Raw genomic sequence first — 25,664 nt, 5'->3', positions numbered from 1 at the left:
CGGCTCCACAGATTCTTCCATTTTTGCTGTCCTTGCCAAAAGCTGAGGTGGTTCCCACTTCTATCAAGGTGCACCTGGCAGCCATCTCACGCTACACCAGATCCCCGGGAAGATCCTCTCTGCGGTCCCACAGACTCGTCAAGGTGTTCTTCAAGGCCCTTTTTTGATCTTTACCTCCAGGGAATGCGCCTGCCCCGACATGGGATCTCAACGTGGTCCTGACAAGACTCATGCAGGCACCATTCGAACCTATGCATAAAGCCCCACTCAAATTTCTGTCGTGGAAGACAGCATTCCTTGTGGCCATCACCTCATCCAGATGTGTGGGTATGATCCAGGCCCTATCCTGCAAGCAGCCGTATCTGAATTTCCACAAATTAATGGAAGTACTGCGTTGGCATCCCACTTTCATGGTGAAGGTTCCATCGGAATGCCACCTCAATGACCCTTTGGTGTTACCTGTTTCCTTCCTGAAACCTTTGTCGCTGGCTGAGAGGGCCTTGCATTCGCTGGATGTTGCTGGTGCCTTCAAGTTCTAAGTGACACGCACAAATAGTTTTCGGAAGACTTCTCAATTGTTTGTGAACGTTGGACCTGTGAACCATGGGAAGGCCTTGTCCAAGACTTCCATCTCAAGATTGCTCTCCGGCTGCATCATGCACTGTCATTGGCTGGCGAACCAGCCTCTGCCGGGCCGCCAGAGAGCCCACTCCACCAGAGCGATCGCTGCAATGACAGAGTTTGTTTCTGGTGTGCCTCTGCCTAACATCTGCAGGGCTGCAACGTGGAGGTCCATGCATACCTTCACAAAGTTCTACTGCGTCGACAGGGATTCCAGGGTGGAGTCCAGAGTCGGCCAGGCAGTGCTACGCAACCTGTTTGCCTGAGATCAGTCTGTTCCAGGGGTAAGTGTTAATTGCTTCTGTTGAGCCTTGCCACCTCCCATGGTTGTGTAATGTGTACTGCTGTGTATTCATTATTCATAAGCATGTGAATCCATGCCAGAACCCATGCTGAAGAAGGTTTAAGTTACTTACCTGTAACTACTGTTCTAAGAACATGTTGCCAGAACCCATGCTGAAGAAGGTTTAAGTTACTTACCTGTAACTACTGTTCTAAAGCATGGGTCTGGCATGAATTCACATGCAAACCTTCCCTCCAGCCCCTTTCCGGCTCTTCTTGGTCATACTGCCACTTTACGTGCTAACCAAATCTGAAGATGGCTGCCAGAGGTGGGGCTTAGGGAGAGGACTGTAATTGGGCGGGGGTGGTATGACCCCGATGACAGTGATTGGTTTAGAAGAGAAATACAGTTTTAAGGTGAAAGTGAAACAGTTTTTTCTTTTACCGAAGATTCACAGCCTGACGACAAGGAATATTCATGAGCATGTGAATCCATGCTGGAGAACAGCAGTTACAGGTAAGTAACTTAAACCTTTAATCTTTTAGTCCGTCTCAACGATTCGACTTCTTTACTGTCAGGCAAAGTCATTAGGGGGACCATGTCTGATAACACAAGGGGCAAAGGGGACAAAATAGGCACATAGTTGGCTTTAGGTGTCGGTTTGGCAGGTATCAAATGACTCTGGGGAACAGTAAGAACATGCACGTGCACTGTAATGAGACTGCACACACCTCGTTAGGCTGGAGGTAACTGTCGATATGAAAGCTACCCACAAGACCAAAACACATCAAGGGGTGCAGATGTACCTCCAGCCAGATCTGCAATGCAAAGCGTACGACTGCAGTTCCCATTTGTGCCACCAGGCACCCTGCCATTGCACCAAAAATACAGAGAAAAAAGATTAAGTAACTGGATCTTAACAGGTTTCTCTGGGTCCTAGAGCCAAGTCAGATATTTCAGGTACTTATTCCAGACATTTCCACAATCTTGATTAATCTGTGCCATCCCTTCTTCCGAAAATCCCCTCATTCCCCCAGCTCTGCAACTCTTCACCCATTGCTCCCATCGTTTATTCACAACAATAGACCCATCCAAGTTCAACTGGACTCTTTGCGTATAGCGTACATAATTCTGCTCTTTACAATCTATGCTTGAACACTCCTCGTCAATAGGTAGCACAGAAGCTTTAATTGATTGCCATTGGAGCTGCAAACAGACCCTGCACAGGGCTAAGTGCACCAGCCACAGTGCTTCTGTTAACTCTATCTCGTCAGGAACATATTGTCTAGGGACACCAGAAGCGTGGGGGATGAGAGAGCAAAGGTAGCAATACCCTATAGATCTCTCTTGCCCCACTCTCCTCTTATGCCTGTACCAAACATCTGCTGCAAAGCCATGTGCATCCACTATTTCATGTAAATGTACATTCTCGTAATCTTTTTCAAATCTTTCATTACTAAACAAGTGAAAAATATTCTCATTTACACTTTTTGTCACGCCTAAACCAAATAACAAGGGAAACGGGAAAAACATACAATTAATCATCCTATCATTCATTTATATCCAAATTTCTTCTTCGTATTTACCAAATAATTCCCTGGATTTTATCCGTCCCCCCTCCTCGACTGGAACGAAATGCAAATCTTAGTGCATGCTTAACTTTGAACATGCTCTTGCTCCTGTGCTAGTTGGGGGGTGCCGGGGTCCCTTTTCATGTCACCGATATGAAACCAGCTCTTGCTGCCCTCCACCTTCAAAGCAGTCGGAGTCGTGAAAATAACACGATGCACCCCATGGTAACACATCTCGCTCCAGCGTCATATGAAGGTTCGAACACACAACAGGTATCCAGGGAGCAACTGCGACTGATGTGGATCTTTGGATTTTTCGACGTTTTCTCCTGTTGACTGTTGATGAGAAAACACAACCTGTTAAGTTTCAAGTCTGACACTTTTGGTTAAAGCCGAACCTAAGGTATTCTCTGAACTCCTCACCAATAATCTCTACTGACTTGTGTGCATCTGAATCTGTGTGTGCAGGCGGTAATGGTGTATGTAATCTGCACCCTGTCACTATCTCGTGAGGACTGAGATGGTCTTCCTTCCTTGGCTGATTTCTCCAATAGAACAAGACTAGCGGTAAGCAGTATAGCCAATTTTTCCTTGGATCACTGCATATGTTTGACAAACAAACTTTAAAAATTCCATTTAAACGCTCCACGGTTTGAGGGTGATAAACTGAACACAACCTGTGTGTAATTCCCAAAAGTGAAGTAATCTCTGAAAATAAATCATTAAAGAAGTGGGTCCCATTGTCAGACTTTAGGACCTCACAAATTCCCCGCCCTGGAAATACATCCCTCACCGTACATGTTGCTGCAGACTTAGCATCAGGGTGTACGCAGGGTCCAGCTTCACGCCATTGAGAAAATGGACCAACCACCACAATCGTATATAGAAAATTATTACATCTTTGTATCATATCCACAAAACCTATGTGGAGTTCCTGAAAAGGCCCCGAAGGCTAGGGCAAAACTCCTCTTACCGTTAAAATGGTGGTTCCAGGATAAAATTCTCTACGCACTATACAATTCCCTACAAATTTACTGACCTGTTCCTGGAGGTTTGGTATAAACCATTCTCCTGGAGCTTTTCTGCAATTTGTCACAGAGAAGTGTGTGATGGGTAATGTAGCTGCTTTAGACAGGGCTACACGAAGCAGCTCTACAGGCATCACTACCTTTGCTCTAAACTCCTGTCTCCACAGACGATCTGTTGGCGAGAGGGTACATCCCCTCTTTGACCAGAGCTCCTTCTTATCTTTTAATGCTATTCTCCTGCATTTCTACAATCTGAAGCAAAGGGAACGCAGTATACGGGGCTGGCAACTGTACCTGCTGTGACACGGCTTCCATTTTCAGGCGATCTGTGAATGTTGCTCGGCTTCTTTTGCCGCTCCATCAGCGGCATCATTTCCAAGCGCTGTTGTGTCAGTACGGTTAGTATGCGCCACGCATTTAACTATTTCCACCTCTGTTGACAGTGTTAATGCTTCAATTAGTCTGTATAGCATGCTGGACAGGGGTCCTATCAGATCTCGTAAACCCTAGCCGACGCCATCTTGACAAACCTGAATGTACTGTGACGTTTACATACGCAGAGTCAGAATAAATAGTACCTTCCCCCTACTCATTTATGACGCCTCTATGAGTGCTACTAGTTCCGATGCTTGGGCGAGTAATGTGATGACAACAATTTCTTCATCCTGACCTGGTATTCCCCATCGACAAGTCCCACAACAGCCGCACCTGTGTGCCTCTCCCTAGTGTCCTGATTAATTCTCGAAGAACCATCAACAAAGAGTACCTCATCTCCCTCCAATGCATCCTCCTTAACATTTGTCATCTCTTCCTCTTCTCCCTCATAAGTCGCACAGTCATGGACAATGTCATTGTCTATTACTGGTTCGGCTACAAATGTTGTGGGATTGACTAGTGATACCGTACAGGATGTATGCAAGCATTTGATAGATTTTTCTCATACCCAGAGACTCTTTGTGTCATCAAGATCAATTGGGACCTTTCCATGAATGCAAAAATGGCATGCTCCACATATAATGTCACCGGGCAACCTATAGTAACGGTCAAATAATTTTGTAGCTTAAAAGCTTCTGCCGCTAGAGCTTGTTCACACGAAAACTGGCCTTGCATAGCTAGGTCTAGGAGTCTGCTGTAGTAAGCCAAAGGTTTATGACCTGATGATGTTTTCTGGGTAAGGACTGCTGTCATCACGTGCCCATCCAGATATAATCAGAAATAAAATGGCTTTTGGTAATCTGGGGTCACCAAGACTAGGGCATTGCTGATCGCCGCCTTGAACTCCCGAAAACAAGTCACCGCCTCGTCTGACTATTCAATCAGTCCTTTCACCTTCTGCACTCCCTGAGTCCATACAATAAGGGCCTTGTGTAACTAGAATAGTCAAAGATCCATGATCTACAATAGTTACAGAGTCCCAAGAACTGCTGCCTCCATTAGTAACTGGCTGGGGAGTATTCTGAACTGCAGTGACTCCCTCAGGCATTACCCTTCTTCCTGCGGGCGATATCACTTGCCCAAAATATACTACCTCTGTCTGACAGTGCTTCAATTTTTCTTTGTCTACTTTGTACTCCTCTGCAAACAGGGTGAGGATCGTTATTGAATCTTCTGGACACTGCTCCTCAGAAATGCTACAAACTAGTAAGTCGTCCACGTACTAGATTACCCTCCTGGACCCATGTAAGTTTCCCAAATACATCTGAACCACCCTGTTGAAGATACTTGGAGATTCACAGTACCCCTGGGGCAACCTTGTGTTCTCACATCTCTGACCACGATTTGTAAACACAGTAAGGTACTGAGACTCGTGCTGTAAGGGGACAGAGAAAAATGCATTCTTTAATTCATTGACTGTAAAGTGGATCAACCCAGCAGGGATGTTAGAGAATGGTAGCAGGATTTGGCTCTACCAGAAACTCTGCCTCAAAAATGTTATTCAGAGCACGCAAATTCTGAACCATCCTCCAAATGGACCCTTCCACTTTCTTTACAGGATAGATGACTGTGCTCCATGGGGACATGGAAGGTTGGATTATGCCTTGCTTCAACTATACCGTTTCATTAGCTTCTGTAGACATGGGGTATTGCTTCACACCTGGCAATACCGCACACGGTTTCAATTGTATCTGTACTGCTCCAACACTGTTTAACAACCCCACATCATGAGGATTGCTGGTCCACAAGTGGTCCGGCACCTTCTCCAAATCCTCCTTTGTATAATGTGATGTATTTCTAACATTGAACATGGTCTGTGGTACTTCCTTTTGCTATGTCGCTTACTGGCAAGGCACCCCAATCTCAAACTATCTCTCCTGTGTCTTCGGCAGATACATCGCTTAGAGATAAAGTCGGATCGATGCACAATACGGTGCACAACTCTCCGCCTTCCTCATCAGTCCCTGAGAGAACCACCCTGTCCTTTTAAATGACCACTGCTTCCGATAGGATTGTGAAAATGGTACCTGGTGTTACCTCCTGTGACTCAGTAGGCCGAAACAGAAATTCAATTGGTACCCGCCATATCTGATCTCTGATCCCAGGGACCCAACATAACACAACCATTACTCCATAATGGAACAAAGCTGAACATACAGGCACACCCCTTATCGCGCTGTCACTATAACATGCATGCAAGAGTGCTGCTTCTCTCATCAGATACAAACCTGGACCAGAGCATAATATACCTTCCTCCACCATGAAAGTGATGGTCATGTTCAGCTTACTTAGGAGATATCTGCCCAAGAGATTTGCTTGGGTATCTGTACAATACAACAAGTGAGCAGATACATTTTGTGTACCTACCTTAATAAGTAGATGCTCGCTGTAAGGAACCAATAGTATAACCCCAGATAAATCAATGTGTGTCCATCGTTTTGCCTAACAAGGGGAACTTCACTTCCTTGATGCAAGATTTTGTAGCCCCTGGATCGACCATGAATGAAAACGTTTGATCGCCTACTTTTATACCTATTCAGGGTTCCTCTCCTGGATCGGCAGTAACAGACAGAACTGGGCACATTCGAGATCGCTGTTGGCTGTCCTAATCCGGATGCATGTTACTACCTGGGAGTAGGAAAGGATTCCTTCCTAAAACACTAGCTCCAGTATAATGGGTGACCGCTCCTTGGGGTACAGGCTTCTTTTCCCATGCCTGTACCGGTGCCTACGCTGTCATTGTTGGCTGAAACGCATAGGTTTGTGCAGACCCAGGTGCTGGGTTCTGTTCAACCTGTACCTGGTGTGATCGCACAGAACCCGGGGCAAATGGCATGGTCGGGGGTTGCATTTGCTGAGCAGTACCTAGGTTAAAATACTGTGTTCTACTCTGACAATCTCGTGACACATGCCCATTCTCCCAACACTGGATCCCGTACAATCCTCAATAGTTGCCTCCCATTGGCCTGTTAAACCTGGGCCTCATTCCTCTGAACCTGCCAAGTGACCAGCCTCCTCGCGTAAATCCTCCCCTTCCCATCCCATCGGAAACCCTGTAATTTGCCATTGATCAGGAGCATACCCGTTCATCCAACCTTGTGCCATACCTGATTCAATAGGTCCCTGTGATTCCAATTGTCCTTGCTGTCCCTCCCTGAAGCTAGTAATTACCCCTCCTTCCAAACAGATCTTAGCTAGTTTTTACTGAACGAGCTTGCCTTCTGCCTTTTGTGCCTGTTCAGTACCCACCTTTTCCTTTTCCTTTTCCTGCCTTCCCTTATAAAAATACACAATGTGCGCCTAGATTTCCAGCCAATCCTTGGCCTCCATTTCACCACCTTATCTAGATCATGCTGGACTTCTTTGTTAAGTCCCTTTTTCAAAATGTGGTAAAAAATAGCCACATTTTTATCCCACGCTTTGCCTGTCTCTCCAAATTTCTTGAATCAACTGATATGCGCGGCAGGATCGTCTTCTAAATTCATCGTTTTAGCCAGAATCAAATTGATAGCTGGCGTATTAGTATACATAACCTGCAGGGCTCCCCATACCTGGGCCCTGTAATTATTGAATGGTGAGCCATCATGAGTGTTTGTATCTAGCTGAACTCCTGGATACCATGAACGCTTCCACATTTCATTTGTCCGTTCTCCCATTAGAGCCATGAATAAGATTTTCATGTCTCCTATGGCCAACATAACACTGGCAGTTTGCTTTTCCAATGCATCAATCCACTTCCCCGCCACAGCGGTGAGCGAAGGAAGTGTCTTAATCAAATTAGTCCAGTCCATGTGCTCTCCCCAACAATCATGGCAAATAATGTTTTTATTGCTCAGGGAACTCTTTTCCTTCACAAACCGATCTTTAAGTGATTTTCATGGTTATCTTCAATTTAATCGACACACTGTATACATCAATCACTTATCAATCGGGAAAATTAAGCTGATCAATTTTTGCAGAAGCCATTTATAGCAGGCATTTATATAAGTAGTGATATAAACAGTTTATACAAAGACAGTTATGCCACGTTCTGCCTACACATGTTTCAAGCTAATTGCTCTTACTGAGGATATGTACATTTGTGATGCTTGTAAAGTGAACTGAACCATTCAGTATATAACACACTCATATCATGAACAATCGTATTGTGAATTCTTAAATGCCTATAACGAGCAAACAAAAACCTAATCATTAAATCAATTGAATTGTTAAGCCAAAGATCCATCTTGTCATGTGTTTCCTATATCTGATGATTCAATTGTATGGCATTTAGTATTTTTCCATAATATACCTTGTCAGAGTAGCCATTTTTCAATTCTTCCTAAATCCGATCAATGTTCCTATTTGGGATCAATAAAACCCAGCTCTTATATTATCACTAGGGGGCTCTGCCCCCCTGGTGCCTTCGGCACCCAACCTCGGGGGCCCCGCCTCCTCGGCTGCATTGGGTGCCCAACCCCCCAAGGGGCTTGCGTTGCTCACTCATCGGCTTGGGCGCTTGTAGGGATACCCCACCAAGGGCTTGCTTTATTTGAACTCAACCACCCCCTTTGGGGAATTCAAAAGTTGGACAGTATGCCAACAAAATTGGAGGAATGTGGGATGGAATGACAGCATACCCATGTCTTTAAGGTATACAATGACCACAAGCCAAAGCGTCATTGTACCGTCACTTACACAAGTTCATCACACAACTTAATCACTGAAGACACTTCAAACACCTTAGGAATTGTAGATTTGGACCAGCTACCATCAAAGTTGGGTGCCTGTGGGACGGAATGACACCAGACTCATATGAAACGCTACACGAAATTGTAACTTATACACAACTTCATCAGTGAATGAACTCCAGTGAATGGACTTCAAACGCTATAACGTAGACTGTTGAGTGAACCTTAGCAATCCTAACCCTGGATATCGTATTGATCCAATATAGTCCCTTCATTCTTGTTTTCACCCCTAAAATATTGGTGATCACATTATCTTGTTGTTTACCACTTTTATTCAAAATGTCAACCACATATGTCTCTAAAATCCCTAACATGCCCAGGGGGTTAGCAATCATATCCTTACAGAAATCATTGTATAAAGAAATCCTGTCTGGTGACCAAATTTTCCCCACTAGAGTTACCACTCTCCATTGGAACCATACTTGTAAAGAAAGCATGCCTAGTTCTTAACAAATAGAAGCAATGGGTACTAAGGAAGGAAGATTAAACTCCTACATGTAACCTTCAAACCTATCGCATGGCAGTTCCAGTGACAAGATATCAATTTCCAAACCATACAAGATCTTAGGTATGGCTTTTCTAGTGTAGTATTTCAGTAACGGTTTCATAGAGAACTTGCAATACTTAAAGTAAATTTTCCTCATTTGATGCGACAATTGATTGATCTTAACATTGATTCGCTTAATTGTTTTCTCCTTATTTGTGTACACTGAGAGATGAAAACCCAGATAAATCGTCTCCTGTACAACTTCAATTTCAATGTGATCAATAGTCCTTTTGAAGTTACCTTTTTTCATTGTATTCCCACCAAACTGGATATTACAATTCTTGTGGTTTATTACCAGATCATTCAATCTTGCATATTCGCTCAATGCATTTAATAGGTGTTGAAGACCAATTGGAGTTGCATCGAGAAGAGTAACATCATTGGCATACGGCAGTCAGTTGACACATAATCCTCCAATATTTTGACTGATTAGTCCCACACCTTGCAACATATCCTTCAAGTCAGCTAAGTACAGATTAATGAGGCAGTGCGCTAAAATGATCTGGCCTGATAAATTACCACAAGAGTCCAACCTTATTTTTATTGAGGTATCAGTATGGATATATTCCAGTATTGACAGAAGTGGGGGGAGAGGCTCTAGATGAGGAAACATTTGTAATCAGCCGCTGAATATCATCAACCTCAAACTGTAGTTCCCAAGCAAGCTTATCACACCTGACAATTTCATTTCATTCATGTGATATATTGTCATTTATCTTTACTACTGGCAAATTGGCATTGACCTGATACCAATAGCTATACCAAGTATGTTCACTGATACAATTATTCTGTACTTCTGATTGTGTTTTGCTCAGGTCATTTATCAGTGACCAGAAATTACATGTATCTGTAGCGTGTTTAGCATATGTTCGCCATCCGTTTGGCCAATCATAGATCTATGTGAACAAATCTAATGTCTGTATGTTTGGAGTAGCAATTGCTTCTTCTTTTTATACACAGCATTACATATCTGATTTGACCTCAATAGTCGTAATTGTTGATGTAGTATTTCCTTTTTTACCAAAACTTCTTTATCAAAAACGTGACTGTGTGTTGACTTTCTAAATTTATGCATTTCTTTATCCCACATGAAATCCTTAAACCCACAGAAAGAACATGCTGTTTTTAAATCATCCAGTGAGGTTTTAGCAGCAAACTCCTCCATTGTCACTACTAGGGGAATACCGACCTTAGCACATTTCTGGACCCAGTTGCCAGCAGGATTTACCAAGAAATCTCTGTGGTTTATCGATGCAAGCTGTGCCATAGTAAATTCGAGCACACAGACCAATTTATTATGTTAACTCAAGAGGGAATCCTTAATCTGAAATGTATTACAAACTTCCAACATTGTTTTTGATAGGACAACATAGTCGATACTAGAGGATTGAGTACCTCTTTTCCAAGTAGTCAAATTATTAAGATCTCCACTCACACTGGCATTAGCCATAAATAAATCACACTCTTTAAACATCAATCTCCTTTTTTCCCCATCATTGTAGTCATGAGTATTAGTATTTTTGCGAAAATTCAAACAGCACGAATTCAGGTTGCCCGCCACAATCGCATGTACATCGCCCTCCATTATCCATAAACCTAATATCTCTGCAGTATGCTTTAGAAATAGATCTAGTGCCATCACTGTTTGGTTCCAGTACAGGTTTATTATGAGGACATGCCACATTTTATTTTTATTGCAGCTATCTAAGGCAACAGTTAGGATGCCTGGAATATCCCTTGATATATCCTCAATATCCTTTATTTTAGAATTTCTTGCGGCAATCAGCAAACCTCCTGATGGGCTACCGCCATTGGATTTACTTGCTAATTGCTGAACAATAGTAAAACCGTCCATCCATATTCCAAAGCTGAGCCAGGTTTCCTGAAACAATATTATATCATATACATCAAAAAATTGTTTTTCTGCTTCATGTTTCATAAAACGATTGAAACTTTGCGTGTAATAGTTTGATTTCACCACTTGTTGGTGCCCTAAAAAAGCCCTACCGATTCTTTTTCAGATATGTCAATAAACCACACCAGATGTCCTGATAATCAAACCTGCATGAAGTCCTGTCTTGCTCTAGTTGGGACACCACTATTTGCCAATAAACCAAATTACTATCATTCCTCCCTCTCCAACTTCCTACTCCAGCAGTGTGACCAGTTTTTCTCATTTGTAGCATAGGTTTAATTTCCTTCCTCTCAAAGTACAGCAGGCATCCACATTTCAAAATCTCATTCCTCTCTTCGAATATTGTTCTTGTGGCAAAGGAGGACCTCCAATGAACTTCGACCGAATCCGTGCATGCTTCAAATGGAAAGCTCACGCACTTAATATCTTGAGTGTAGATTTTCTCCAAAGCTGGAATTTGTCTTAATAATTTCAAAATATTAGCACGATTTAAGAGGACATCAAGATTTATGTGGGGGCTTATTTAAAAGTATAGAATCCCAGCCTCCTCTGTCTCATTCAATTTGGAATTTCTCCTCCCCACTTGTTTAGAGGTTGGCATTTGAACGCTTTAATTAGAACTGCCCGTTTCCCAACACCTTCAGCTAAGCTGCTGCCCCCTTGCAAACCAAACAGCTTGATGAGTTTGTCCCACTCCCCCAATACATCCTCTGAGACTTGAATTATCTCATTTTATAAGCATGAATTAAATATGAATCTCAAAACCCTAAATTATTATGCTAATTTAAAATCCCTTTGCCCACATTTTAATCCTTAAATAGTGAATTTCTGCTTCCACTTAACTTCTTCAGCTATTGCAAATCCCGTGTAAGGGAAGCAAGTTCCATGTATTTGCTTGCCACGTGCCATTTTGTGGTAACTTTATATGGCCATTCGTAGAAATAGATGCAGGACCTATTTTTAAATCTACTTGTTGGTCGAACATATAGGAGCTCACTTTCAATGAGCCATAAAGTAAATCACACATGTAAACGTCCTTTTATGCGTGTTATTTACTTTATGGCTCATTTTCAACCATTTTTATGGCAGAGAGGAGGGACAGAACACAACTTGCATTTCTGCCACCTCCCTTCCTCTCTGCCATACAAATGCTCCAGAACTTGCACCAGCAGGCATTTTCATGCCAGTGTAAATGCTGCGGGTCCATATAGAGGCCTGCCTGCTTTATGCATCAGCATAAATCAGGCAAACTCCATAGGGATCGTTTGTAAACAGTGCCTGCAATGCTCGCATGGGAGGCAGTGTTTAATTGTAATTTTTAACACTGCCTGCCCATGTGAGCATGGTAGACAGGCTTTACTCATTTGTACGACTGAGTGCAAATGTGCCGGGCAAAATGTGGAATTCATGCGTTAATGCACATTTGCACTCTGTAGGCCAAATGACCAACATTTGTCTGCCTACGTCTACAAGTAATGGCTCCCCACCGCCAAATTACACCCTGGAGCGAAATGGGCTCCATATATGGAACCCATCTTATAATGTGTTATGTGGTGCTCTACTGTATGCATAATATTGATTATATACACTTAATTTGGCAATATCTGTCAACATATCTATATTGGATATCCACATCATATTCTATCTATAACACACCAGAGACACCTTATGGAGTGTTAGAACGATAACATTTACTCCAATCCAATTTTTTCTATCTTGAATTTATCAAATTCAAGAATTGCTTCAATTCTATTGTTCACAAGGTTTCTTTCTCCAGTTCCCTATAATTAATCATGTCTTTGCACCTATTCAAATAATTTCTTCTGCTAGGTGTCAATTGTAATGGTAGTATTTGTTCCCATAGTGGCACATCTCCTCAGGCAATGAATTCAGGTAAATCTGTACCTGGACAGCACAAAACACTGTTAGATCAACACTAAAACTACAGTCAGCGTGTTACATCAATGAAACATACATAGGAAAGTCAATTCTTCTTCCCATCTAAAACAAAAGGTTTTTGGGGGTGCAATTAAACACGGATTTAGGGAAGGTTTACCCATTTTAATAAAGGGTACAAGCACATCTTGCACAGGTTCCTTTGAATCAGCCTGATTAGTCCATCACAGTGGGCAGTAGGCAGAGTCATGAAATTGTTAGGAATTATGGCATCTTGCATTTTCCTCATTCGTCAATTGCGCCTTCAAATGTGCCCTCTGTAAGTGTGGCTTGCATAGTGATGGTCACATGAAGCAGGCGACTGGGACAAACTAGTGCTCATTTCACCAAATGTTGTACAGGCTCTGTATTGGTGGACACCAACGTAAATGTTAAACATTCAGCCTTTTGTAAATCTGCTAGTGCAAGTGACCATTACGACAGACATGTCATTGTAATTTGAGGAGCCAACTGTCAGTCTCTAGATTTGAATACAACACAATGGTGCTTTTCAAGACCAGAAAAATCACAGCCATGTTTTTCAAAATACTATCATGGAGGAACACTCTCTCGGAGCTTGTCACGGTTGGCTCATCAAACCTGGATTGGGTGCATATGGCAAAGAGTGTCCATACAAGCACAGCACATGCCAGGGATACAGAACTGACTAACAGACAGTTTAAGCAGGCTCGTTGTGAAGGAACACAAGTGGGAACTTAACTGAAGAATTTATTTTAAAGTAAACAAAAGGAGCCACTCTCATTAATTAATGTAGATGTAAACAATGTTTGCTGAGATGCTTGGCTCAAGGATACTCCCCCATATGTCATCCTGATCAATCAGGCTTTATTCCAATCCGCTTTACTGCATTAAATCGCAGGCATTTATTTTTTATTTTGATCTCAGATTGGCCCTTTAGCCAAGGCAGTTGTGGACTCCTTGGATGGCGAGAATGCCTTTGACTCAATCTCATGACAATACCTCTTCTTGGTACTTTGGTGATATGGATTTGGTTCGTATTTTCTGAGTTGTGTTCAGCTGTTGTATTCCTCACCCATGGCGAGGGTTCGTATCAATGATACTTTGTCTCTGGGTATTAGTTGAATTTATGGTCTAAGCTCCATATTTCAATGTACGATCGTCTTTCCTTTTTGAAAATGGTGGTCTATCCCAAGCCTATTGTATTATTTTACGAATATATCCTCATTTGGTCCAGTAAAGTATGGCCCCTAGATTCAGGGTTTATCTGGGAGGCGGGCCGGTCAGGATAAGCTGGGATAAGATGGTGGAACCCTGTGACCATGGTGGGATAGCAGCTCTGGGTTTTGAACTATATTTTCTTGTATCCCAGGCACAGTTTGCTGGTTATTGGTACAACACATGACTCCGCATAGTGCATTTATCACTAGAAGAGTACAGTGCTGCACCGCATGACTTAAAATCAGCAATTTTCAGTGATAAACATATAGACTTCTGCACCTTTGACCCTGTTCAGACTACAGTCAATGCATGGTCCTGATTGTACTGTAGATTGAACATTCCAATTCCCTATAGTAGGGAGGCTGCACTTTAGAATGTCCCTGATATTGCTCCAAACACCAATAGAGATGTCTGGGCTACATGGGATAGCGAAGGGCAGCTGGTATTGGGTGATCTGTTCCCAGTTATATGTGATATATTCCCTTGAAAAAACATTGAGGGTGACTCAATATTTTTTTTAAGCCACTAAACACCCATGCCAACATATTTTCGGACTTGTGCAATTATAGAAACAAAGTCCAGTCCTAGAATATTTGGGGAAAGTGCTGGATGGATAGTGCCTTTAAAAAAAGATTGAGTAAACCGCAATGTTTATTTCAAGCGATTATATCACTGGATACCGTGTTACCGCGGGTACGTTTCTTTCATTTGACGATTTAGTGAGTAAATTGGGTAATACACCTATTCTGATATTGTAGTATCTTCGTATGATGGCAGCATTTAGGAAGGGGTGGGCATAATTTTACCAAGGAGCCAGAAGCGCATCCTTGTATAGAGGCGATAGTTACTGTGGGAGAAGAATGATCTCCAGACTATATAATTTATCCCAAGAACATCAGGCCACTATGAACAGTGTCTGCCCCAATTGGGAACCAGACATTGTACACAAAATTACTGACGAGCAGTGGGGGAGATGTTGCCTCCTTACAAACGATGTATCCTTGTGTGCTAGATATAGGCTAATCCAGTTTAAGGTTTTGAATCGTCTTCATTATACTCGGGCGAGGCTAGAGACATTTTCACTCGACGAGATTGATGCTTGTCACAAGTGTGGTGCGTTCCAAGTTGACTTCTTACATATTTTCTGGCCTTGCCCACACATTGTAAAGTTCTGGCAGGAGGTAGCTGACATAACTGCTGACATAATGGATATTCTACCCTCTGTGGGCCCTATAAAATACCTATTAGGGGATGTAGGTAAAGTCTCTATCATCACTCATAGACCTTTCTACAAAGCATGCATAGTTGCCATAAAATGTATATTGTAGCACTGGAAATCCAAAAGTGTCCCTAAATCCTCTGAATGGTTGAAAGACATGACATACACCAATAAAAGGGAGGTAAATTATATTTTCACAGTGACTACAGCAAGCAGACCTATAGATATTTGGAGACAATTTTGACCTTATATGGCTACTGCGTGAGGCAGGAGTGTTGATGAAATTGTTGAACTTACATGATAGCGGTAGGTAAAGGTTCTTGATTGGACTGTAATCATTTTGCTTGGTACTTCCTGTGGGGATTATAATTTTGTGCAAGTGTATGCCTATTGAGTTATAATCTGCCAATTTAAATGTATTTTTGACTACCATTCATTGTAAATATTTTGCATCATGTCCCTCTTCTTAATCTATAAATAAGAGCACACTAGCTTAAGAGCAGAATTTCCTTCAAAGGTGGAGACATGTTTTCTGTAATAACATAATAAATAATTCTGACTTTTTTAAATAAATTCAATCTGAGCTATGCAAAAGTAACCTTGGGAGTCAACAATAACTTCTATTTAGTCCTAGTTCTGGAGAGGAATAATCGTAAGCCTCTTGTCTTGGCATATAATTGCATTTCGACATGGTCTGTGTTGCTGCTTTTATATAAGAGATATATATATATATATATATATATATATATATATATATATATATATATATATATATATATATATATTTTTTTTTTTTCATTATTATTAAACGTTCAGTTTTACACAAAAACTTTTGTTTTTCCACAGACATCCATAAAAAAAAGAGCAGGAAGAAAACACAATCAAGAAAGAAGAGGAGGAAGTCACCCTGTTAAACAGGGAGGGAAATCGCCTCCAGGATCAGCCCTATGGATTAGGACCAGGCTTCAGGCCCTAAAGGGTCACCTCTGCATCATCCTTTTCTAGGGGAACCCATTCTCCAATCTCATGCTCGCAAAGCCTCCGCCCCTCACTCCACTCCCATTTCGAGTCCATTCTAGATCATCCTCCGGTTTCCACACTCCAGATAGGGGTCCTTTGTTGGCTGTTTATTGCAGGCTCAGCTTATTGGTAGAGTCAACTCCACAGTGGGGTCCTTACATTTCTTCATAAAGACCCTCTCTAAAAATGCCACCAGACTCCTGGTTACTACCAGACTTGCGCCTCCATAAAGTCTCTCCCACCAGGCATCAGCGTCCGCGCCTACGACATTCTTCATCTTATCGTATAGTAGTAGAGTTCTCTCAGTTCTTAGTTCAGGACAAAAGAGGACTAGGTGCTGCAGTGATTCCTCCTGTAAGTTACATAGGCAGCATTTTATGTCCTTTACCTTTCCTCCATAGTGACATAATGTAGCTCTTTTATGTAATACGTTTTAACAAAATCTCAGGAAGAGATCTTGGGTTCAGGGATTTTCCTAAGTATTCCTGCGTGATGTTAGGTGTGGATCTTGGAGGTTGATCTCCTAACTTCGGTTTCCGCCCAGTCTGCCGCCCACAGCACCCTTTTAACCAGGAAGGGATTCACACACAATGTTTCCACAGAGAGACCCATTTGTGCCAGAATTTCTAGGCATTTAGATCTCCATTGATTCAATACCCAGTCATTCAGACATTCTTGTTTCATTTTGATTATGTGGTATTGAGGAGGGCAGTACGAGGAATTGAGTTTGCCAAAGACAGTTTTCCAAACTATTCTTGCATATAAGGATGAGAGACGCAGTTCATGCCTATTATTGCCATTGGGATCGCATTAGGGAGTCTTAAAAAGCGCTTCCAAAATTTGCTCTCCAGCTTCTCCTAGGTTTCCCAGGGTAACCCCAAGCCCGCCTCTCCTGCATATGACAGCACTGGAACCACCTTCTGGTTATAAAAGTGGATTACAGGCAGGAGTGACAATTTGCCATATTTTCTCCCAATCACTAAGCCCTGTGCTGTCAGCTGCTTAGTTTTCAAAACCAGATTAGAGATCCAAGCCGACTCACCCCTGCCAGCACTAATCATGATTCCTAGGTATTTTATGGAAGCCGTAGGGCTAATTTGATTGTTTCCCAGCCCCCATCGTGGAATTCTTTTCCTCCTTTCTCCTGGGTTTTGTATCAGCAGAATCTCGGTTTCATCCGCGTTAATTTCTGGTTGTTTGAATCAACATACTCCTGCAGGGCATCCTGTTTTTTTTTAAGACCGGTGGCATTCTGTCCAGAAGGACTAGGTCGTCTGCCTATAGCAGACAGCCAGCGAGCCGAGGTTCCGTTGATCTTCGGGGGGCAGGATCTGGGGGGATCCAAAACATATTTCATATTGTTGATGAATAGATTGTAAAGGATAGGATCCAGTGGGCATCCCTGCTTAAGTCCCCTGGTAGTGAGGATTTACTTTGAGAGGTTCTCCTCTTTATCCAGCCTAATCTGTAGCGATGTTCCGGTGTAGATTTCTTTGATGGCAGCTACAAGGTCTTAGGGCAGCCTCTTACAGTCATTTTCGACCACAGACGCTCTCTATCAATAGAGTCGAAAGTGGCCTCCATGTCTTCACATGCTACATATAGACTCTCTTTTACTTTCAGGGACTTGGCCTTCAGTAAACTAATAAGTAGCATGTTTAGGCCATAGTCTATATTGTTAACAAAGCCAGATTTGCTGGGGTCATAGGTTTCATAAATGCCAATCCACTCCTTCAGGCACTCCAACAGTACTCCTGCAAAGACTTTACCTAAAACTTTACCCCTCTTCTGAAAGAAATATTCTCCTCTACTTACGCAGGAGAACATGCAAGATCCATACATAACGACTCCCTCACCTATGGCACCGTTCCAAAAGCCTTTAAAATAGCACACATCAAACAGCTTCTAAAAAAGGCATCCCTCAAGCCCTCAAGCCCTTTGACCCCAAGAATTACAGGCTGATCTACAACACCAGGTTACTCGCGAAATGTATTGACCGGACTGCGTAATCCCAGCTCAACTGCTTCGTAGAATCCAACAAACTCCTCGACCCCACACAATAAGGCTTCAGACTGTGCTATGGAACAGAAACCACTCTGATCCAGATCTGGGATGATCTCAAGGTCGCAGCAGACTCTGAGGGCTGTGCAGCACTGATTGTCCTTGATCTGTCAGCATCCTTTGACACTGTTAACCATTCAATGTTCATTGACCGCCTCCACTCCCTAGGAATCCGTGGCTTAGCACTCAAATGGATTGCCTCCTTTCTCAGCAAGAGGAAACAAGTCGGCTTCCTCTCCCCTTTTGACTCATCTGCTTGCGCCGGGAACACCAGAGTACCCCAAGCGGCCTGACCACTCTACCAGGAATCATACGTGCACGCAACCTCTCCTGTTACAACTACGCCAATGATAACCAAATTATCCTAAGAATTCCCAAAACAAGCACCAACCCACGTCCCAACCTTGAAGCATGTCTCAATGATATTGACCGATGGATGACAAACAACCACCTCCTTTTGAACCCTAATAAAACTGAAATCATGAAATCATGGTGTGCAGCAATACTGCCTTTCTCCCATGGCCCCCACCCTTTCCCCCGCTTCTTCCAAAATAGTCAAAAACCTTGAGTGCACTATGCACTCAGGCCTAACCCTCTCCTGTCAGATCAATAATGTATCGAAATCCTGCCACTACCACCTCAAACTCCTTAGATGCATTTTTCCTTACCTCACCTATCCCGACTCGCTGCTGTTATGTCTATTGTTATGTCAAGACTGGACTATGCCAACTCCTTATTTCTGGGAGTACCAGCATACCAACCTAACAAACTCCGAAGAGCCTAAAAGGCTGCCGCCAAGCTCCTTCTCGCCCTGGGGCACAGAGACCACATCTCCCCCGGTCTCCGCACCCTCCACTTGTTGGACAAAGGGTCGCTTTCAAAGCCCTTTGCATTTCCCACCGAGCAGTGCACAAGACCGGCCCAACATACCTACAAGAAAATATAAAACCCTACCTGCCATCACGCACCATAAGATCAAGCACTGCCCTCCTGCTAGTGATCCCAACCTCCAATTATACCAGGATTGGAGGATCTGCCTTCTCAACCTTGGCCCCAACTCTATGGAACTCCCTCCCCTCACACATTCGACACACCCATGACTACATGGCCTTCCGCAAAGCACTGAAAACCTGGCTCTTTTAAGAACACTGAGACCTTGCAACCTACAGTCAATTTTCAATGAGATACCGAACAATGACACCACTGAAAGTGACTATTTAGTGACTAATAAGGTAACTCTGAACGCAGCAATCGCAAAACGCGTACATGAAATCCAGAACAGTAGGCTCATAAGAATAAAACCTCGACTCCAGACACTCACCTCTCCTATCACTATGCTCACTCTCTACTCTACATGAACACATAATAGAGTGCAGCTACACCCCCCTCAATCAATTCGGCCTAGCGGCTCACATACAAACAATACTCCATCAACACCTCAACACCCTGCTAGAACGCAGCTATACCCATGAAAAATTGGCCCAGCTGCACACATAAGCGTCCTACACAGGCCTAATTCAGCCAGAATCTAGTCTCGGAGACCAACCTCCAGACTGTACACATTCAACTGATCTCTCAATACCACCACACCTAATGTTAGGATGCAGCTACCATCAGGCAATTGCATCAGCTGCTCACATAATGAGTGCACCCAAGCACCCTATGATACCCTACTCTCTCAACTGACCTGGAGTTCGGTTCCCAAGGGCGTTCAACACACAATCTCTTTGAGGTCATACCAATGATATATAGAGCGCTATATAAATGCCAAATAACATAACATAACATAAAACGTCCAAGAGAGCGATGGGCCTATAATTCTTGGGATTTAGTCTGTCCCCCTTTTTAAATATAGGAACCACTATTACTTTTTTCCACGACAGTGTATTCTTCCTTGTTTAGAGATTCTTTTGAAAAGGGTCATGCAAAAGTTAGTCCATAGTTCAGGTGCTTCTTTCAGCGTGGCGTTTGTAATGCTGTCTCAGCCTGGTGCACAGGAGGTGATTCTGATTTCAGTTCTATCGAACTTGATGAGCCACAGATCCAATTCTTTAAATGAACCAGTTGGGTGGGAGTTCTTCTTTTTGCCAAACAGGCTTTCGAAGTGGGCGACCCATCCTGACTCATGTATAAGATTAAGTTGCAACGAGCCATTGTTTTCTTCCTTGCCGTTAAGTAATGTCTACAGATTCTTCGAGTTATTGGTCATTATCGCATGCATCATGCTTTTGGTATCCTTTTGGAAAAGGATGGCTCTGTGTGAGATGGCACAATTTTGATATTGTTGCTTTAATTTCTTCCTCTACTGGCGTCTTCCTGGAAGACGTTTTAAGCTCTTGAGGTCTCGGTGTAGCTGACTTTTATTTATTGTCATGGCGTCGTCAAAGTCATGTCTATTCTTGAAGGATGTTTTGTCACCTTGATTTGGGCCTTCCCTAAAAAAAGCCAGGCATGATTCGTAATCGACCCCCTCCTCCAGTTTCTCTTGCCACCCCTTCAGGGTCTTTGCCAGAGCCGGAACTGACTTTGAATTAATTTGCAACCTGTTTCTGCCAGGCTCCAGTGATACGCTATGTTTCCAAGTTGACCCATTTTTCTTATTTCCCACATTCCCAAGAGGCCTTAAACAAGTTAGGATAATTGGATTGTGATTGCTATGGTCAGAATAGAAGATCTTGAGGGATATTACCCTTGAAAAGTACAGCCAGAAACAAAAAAGTAATCAGGTGTCGCACTGGATAGGGCCGAATGCCAAGTTATGGCACCCTCTAGGTCTCCCCTTACTTGGCCATTTAGCATATGCAGATCCCTGATCTGAGATTCCTCCAATCATTGCTGGCAACTTGGCGTTTTTAGCTTCTGGGAGGGCTTCCCATCCCCCTGGCTTTTTTTCAAGGCCTTTGAGAGGCAATCGATGTTCAGGTCTCCACAGAGAACTATCCAGGGGTCTATTAGTTGTGGTCTTAGCTTGTCGGTCCATTTCATTATTACTGCAATGCAAATCCTTGTCATTCGGATTCCAATACAAGTTGAAAAGGACCATTATTCCTTGATTAGGGGTGGAGGATTCCACTAGTTTTATTAAAAGGATTTGAATCAACTGATTGGGGGGATAAGTCTTAATACCTTTCCCATAGTTATTTTTCACCAAAGGTAGCATCCCTGAGCTTGCGCTCCCTTTCAGGCCTTTAGCCACACGGTTCAGGTATCCCGTATGTCCATCCAGTAATGGAGTCTCTCTCATCCATGATTCCTGAAAACACAGCATTTCAACCTTACTCAGTCTAGGAGCTATGGTTCGCAACAAGTGAGCAAAGCCTCTGATGTTTCAAGATCCTATCTGAAAGGCTTCCGGGCTGTGTCCCTTCTCATTTTAGTCGCTAGGGGGGGCGGCTAATGCTCTTGCGAGCCAGCCCCGTGATTCCCCATTTGGGATCCTTGTGATCAGGTCCTCTTTTCTGGGGGGTCAGGGATCTCTTGTGTTTTCGTTTTCGTAGTTACTTTTATAGTAATCCTCAGGGCCTTGGGGCCTTGAAGGGCTGATGGGATGTCTCTGGTAAGTTTCGACGACTGTTCATCGTCAGCTGGCAAGCGTCCCTTTTGGGCACTGTGGCTTAATTTGGGAGCCTTCAGGCCATGTTCTGGATCGTGGCATGCCGAGAAGTCGAACTCTCATGTCGAAGCCAATGGCCCTCAGTTCGTCATTTGCTTTCAGCATGAGGGCTATCAGGGCAGGGGAGGCAATGTGCAAGAGGACTCTATCGTTCTCTTCTTCACACGGGAAGTCAACTATCTTAATGTCTTCTGATGTAATCACCCTTAGTTGTGGTACGTTGTGCTCAGTTCAGTATACGTCCATCATTGGCCTTCAGAATTCTCTCCAAGAAAACCTTGTTAGGGGCCTTGCCTCTCTTTTTCAGTGTTGAATAATGGAACCACTCCAAGCTCTTTTGGGGGTTCCCTCATTTATGGTTCTTAGGTGATGTTCACGCTTTCCGCAAATGGTGTAAACCGGCCCTTTTGGAGCCTGCAACCATTTTCTCCATCACCCGAGAATATGTCTCTACTGGGACCCTCTTCCAATTTGTTTTTCTCTCTTCTCTTCTAAGGTTTCGAATTAGTTGATTTCCTTTTGGGACACTGCTACTCTTTTGTCCGGGGATCCCCCGCCTAATGTCGAGTTTGACCCTAGTTCGAGGTCCTGCTCTTTGTGTCCATAGTCCTCGTAAGTGGACAGTTGCGTCAGTGCATCATCCTCAGCTTCTGAGACCAGGTATTGCCCATCTACCGAGCTGCCTATACTTACTTTTACTCCCCCGGCTGCCCTTTGGGGAGGGCAGTTCCCTAGGATCTGCCCTATGTTGTGCAGGTATAGGCTGGTGGGTCGGTGAGGAAACTGCCACTGTACTTAAGTTTCTAATGACATTTCTACAGCCTCCTCCTTATCGCACCTTCGCCAACATAAAATTTTTGGATTTCTTTATTAAAGCTTCACCTCTGTTTTCTTTAAACTTCAGTGAGGGTTTCAGTCGCTTGCAGCTATTCTTGACAGAAATCGAGAAGGGCTCGGAATTCGGGTGGTCGTTCACCGGTCCACCAGCTAGATTACCGTCTTCTGTCGAGTTTCGGCACTCTGTATGTGTTTTCCAGGTTACCTGGCAACTAGTAGGAGGCATGCAGGCTTCTACGTGAATCTGGGCAGATGCCGTATCTTGGTCACTGGCCAGTCCACTGCAAGATGGCAATTGGGCATTTTCCCTTTGGTCTATCGGCTTCTGTGCCTCTGGACACTTCTCTGCGGGACCGGTCTGGGGGTCCATGAATGTTTGTGGTGACTTAGAGCTTAGGTCTACATCAAATCTTGAGATATGGCTCTTTCTGCTACTAGACTCAACTTGGCTCTTCCTCTTCATTAGGTTAATAGTGTCTCTAAAGCATGCCAGAAAGGACCTTTTATATTCTCTGGCATCCTCAATCAGCTCTGAGTGTTTTGAAGATAGCTCCCTCCGACTCCCATTCTATGAATCTTTTTTCCCTTGAGGCTTCGATGTAAGATTCGATGAATGCTAGTTTCGAGTACATCAGCGCCAATAGAGTTGATTGGTCCTTATAATTCTCGCTGAGGTTTTCGTAGAGTTTTAGAAAGGGAGACAGGGTGATGGAGACTTTGGATCCTATTGAAGCCTGGAGTTGGGCACACTGAGCCTCCCATTTTTGGTGATTATCCTGTTGTTCCAAATCCAGGGGCTCCTGCACTCTTTGCGAAGTGGGCGGCCTCACAGGTCCCCTTGTCCGCTGGGTAGATTGCTTCCTTTTGGGAGGATCCGTCTCTGAGTCCTCCGATTCCTCACTTGAGGTTGATTGACACAGCACTCACCCGTTGGGGACACCATGTGGTCGATAGGCTTCCTTCTTGCTCTGGGCCTCATCCTTCTGTTTCTGGAGGAGTTCCACTTTGTGCAGGTCTTGACTAATAGCCACACTGAATTTTTCAGACACCTTTTCTCACCCCTAGTCATATTATTGAGTGTCGTCTGAGCCGTTCGTACTGTAGTGCCTGAAGCCAGGTGCTCTTTCCCAGTGTGAGCACTGCTGACTGGGTCCATCTCGAAATTTAGCATTGGCTGGACTTCAACATAATTCAGTTAGAGTGACATTGGGGCCCCCAGATCCTCTGGGCCCATAGCATCCGGGGCGCCAGCATCAATTGGGCCCAGGGGCACCAGCGGGACCAGTATCCCTTGGTTTTCAGCAGGTTTGATGGTGTTATCATTTCCTTAATTTTCCTCGTTAGTTGTGAACAGTAGGGCATTCCCCAAGGTTTCTTCGCAAGTTGCACAGGTTACGCTTTGTGTGAAACCCTTCTGTGGGTATATGCTCTGAACTGTCCCAGCAAGCAGGTCCAAGTCCGATACATTGCCCCAGTCATCCCCTGTTAGGGGAGAAGCCCCCTTACTGTTCGGCAGGGGAGCCGGAGCCTTTACTCTAAAGAGCCACTTGATAGATTTACTGTCTGAAAGAGACTTACTCCTAGATTTTAGTGGCACGCTGCTGCTTTTTTTGGCAGAAGGTAGCCCTGACGTCCTATCCTGGGTGACTGAGGACCGAGGTGTCATCCGAGGGTTGGCGTCTTGCGGGAGGTCCATCGACAAGAACTTCGTGTTAGCAGACACAACCCCGCCTTCTCTGTTATCTCCGACCGGCAGGGCTCTGCCATACCAGTTTTCCTCGCTTGTAATAACAGCAGTCAAGATTTTCGAGTTGGTCGCACCCGAGCCGGAGGCCTCAGGCGGGCTGATGAAGCAGAGAGGTGAGGCTACTGGGTTGTCCGCGAGGAGACCCGCCATTATCAAGTTTTTTCCAATGTGGGAGGTAGCCATTTGTATGGAGCTAGGGAGGACGGGGCAGGTATTTAAAGAAGGCTTTCCTACTCCACCCGTGTTCCTGGGATCCAATGTCAGAGGATCAGGGCCGTGATACAAATCGGGGGTGTTTGAGGGGGATGGATGGGGGCTCCCCAATGAGTTCAAGGGGGGTGCTTTCACAGCACACAACGAGCCCGCACCGCTGACCGCCCCTCACCCTCCTTCACCTCTGTGTAGTTGTAGCTTAGCCTTGCTGCAGGTCCTCGAAAGGGCTCCTAAATCCCCAGTTGGAGGGTACTCCGTACCCACCACGGCATTTAGTAAAGCTACAGTAAGGGCCCACCGCAAGCCCTCAGAAAACACTCAGCCAACACTCCGCGATTCTCCGCGCCAGGAGTGGAGTGTTTAAGGAGTTGGACCCACCTTCTCAGCAACAGCCTCTGTAGTTAGACTGAATGGGCAATGCAAGCTCTGTGTAGACAGATCAAACGTACAGCAGACAGCAAACCAGCAATGATTCCCAGCAGGCCAACACTCAGCCAACTGTGGACTTATATAAAATTGAATTAAAAACAACATTTATAACAGATTCAATTTTGTGATGTAACATGCCCTTCCATATTCGGTAAGATATCTTGTGTCATGAATGTTTTGCTTAGAATGTATGCTCTTTTCATACTTAAAATCTATCAGGATTGGAGCGGTTTACAAACTTGAAATGTTTATTGTAACTT

At 43.9% G+C, this 25,664-nt stretch overlaps 1 protein-coding gene across 1 annotated transcript in view; it reads left to right on the top strand.

Annotated features, from left to right (window-relative positions):
• The window catches only part of BSN (bassoon presynaptic cytomatrix protein), a 1,737,600-nt gene that overhangs the window by 513,452 nt on the left and 1,198,484 nt on the right, over positions 1-25,664 (top strand). The gene's annotated exons all lie outside the window — the stretch shown is intronic.

This window comes from Ambystoma mexicanum, chromosome 2p (genome assembly GCF_040938575.1).
Source record: "Ambystoma mexicanum isolate Mex_15411 chromosome 2p, UKY_AmexF1_1, whole genome shotgun sequence".
Taxonomy (NCBI): domain Eukaryota; kingdom Metazoa; phylum Chordata; class Amphibia; order Caudata; family Ambystomatidae; genus Ambystoma; species Ambystoma mexicanum.
This window is presented reverse-complemented; position numbering and strand designations above follow the sequence as displayed.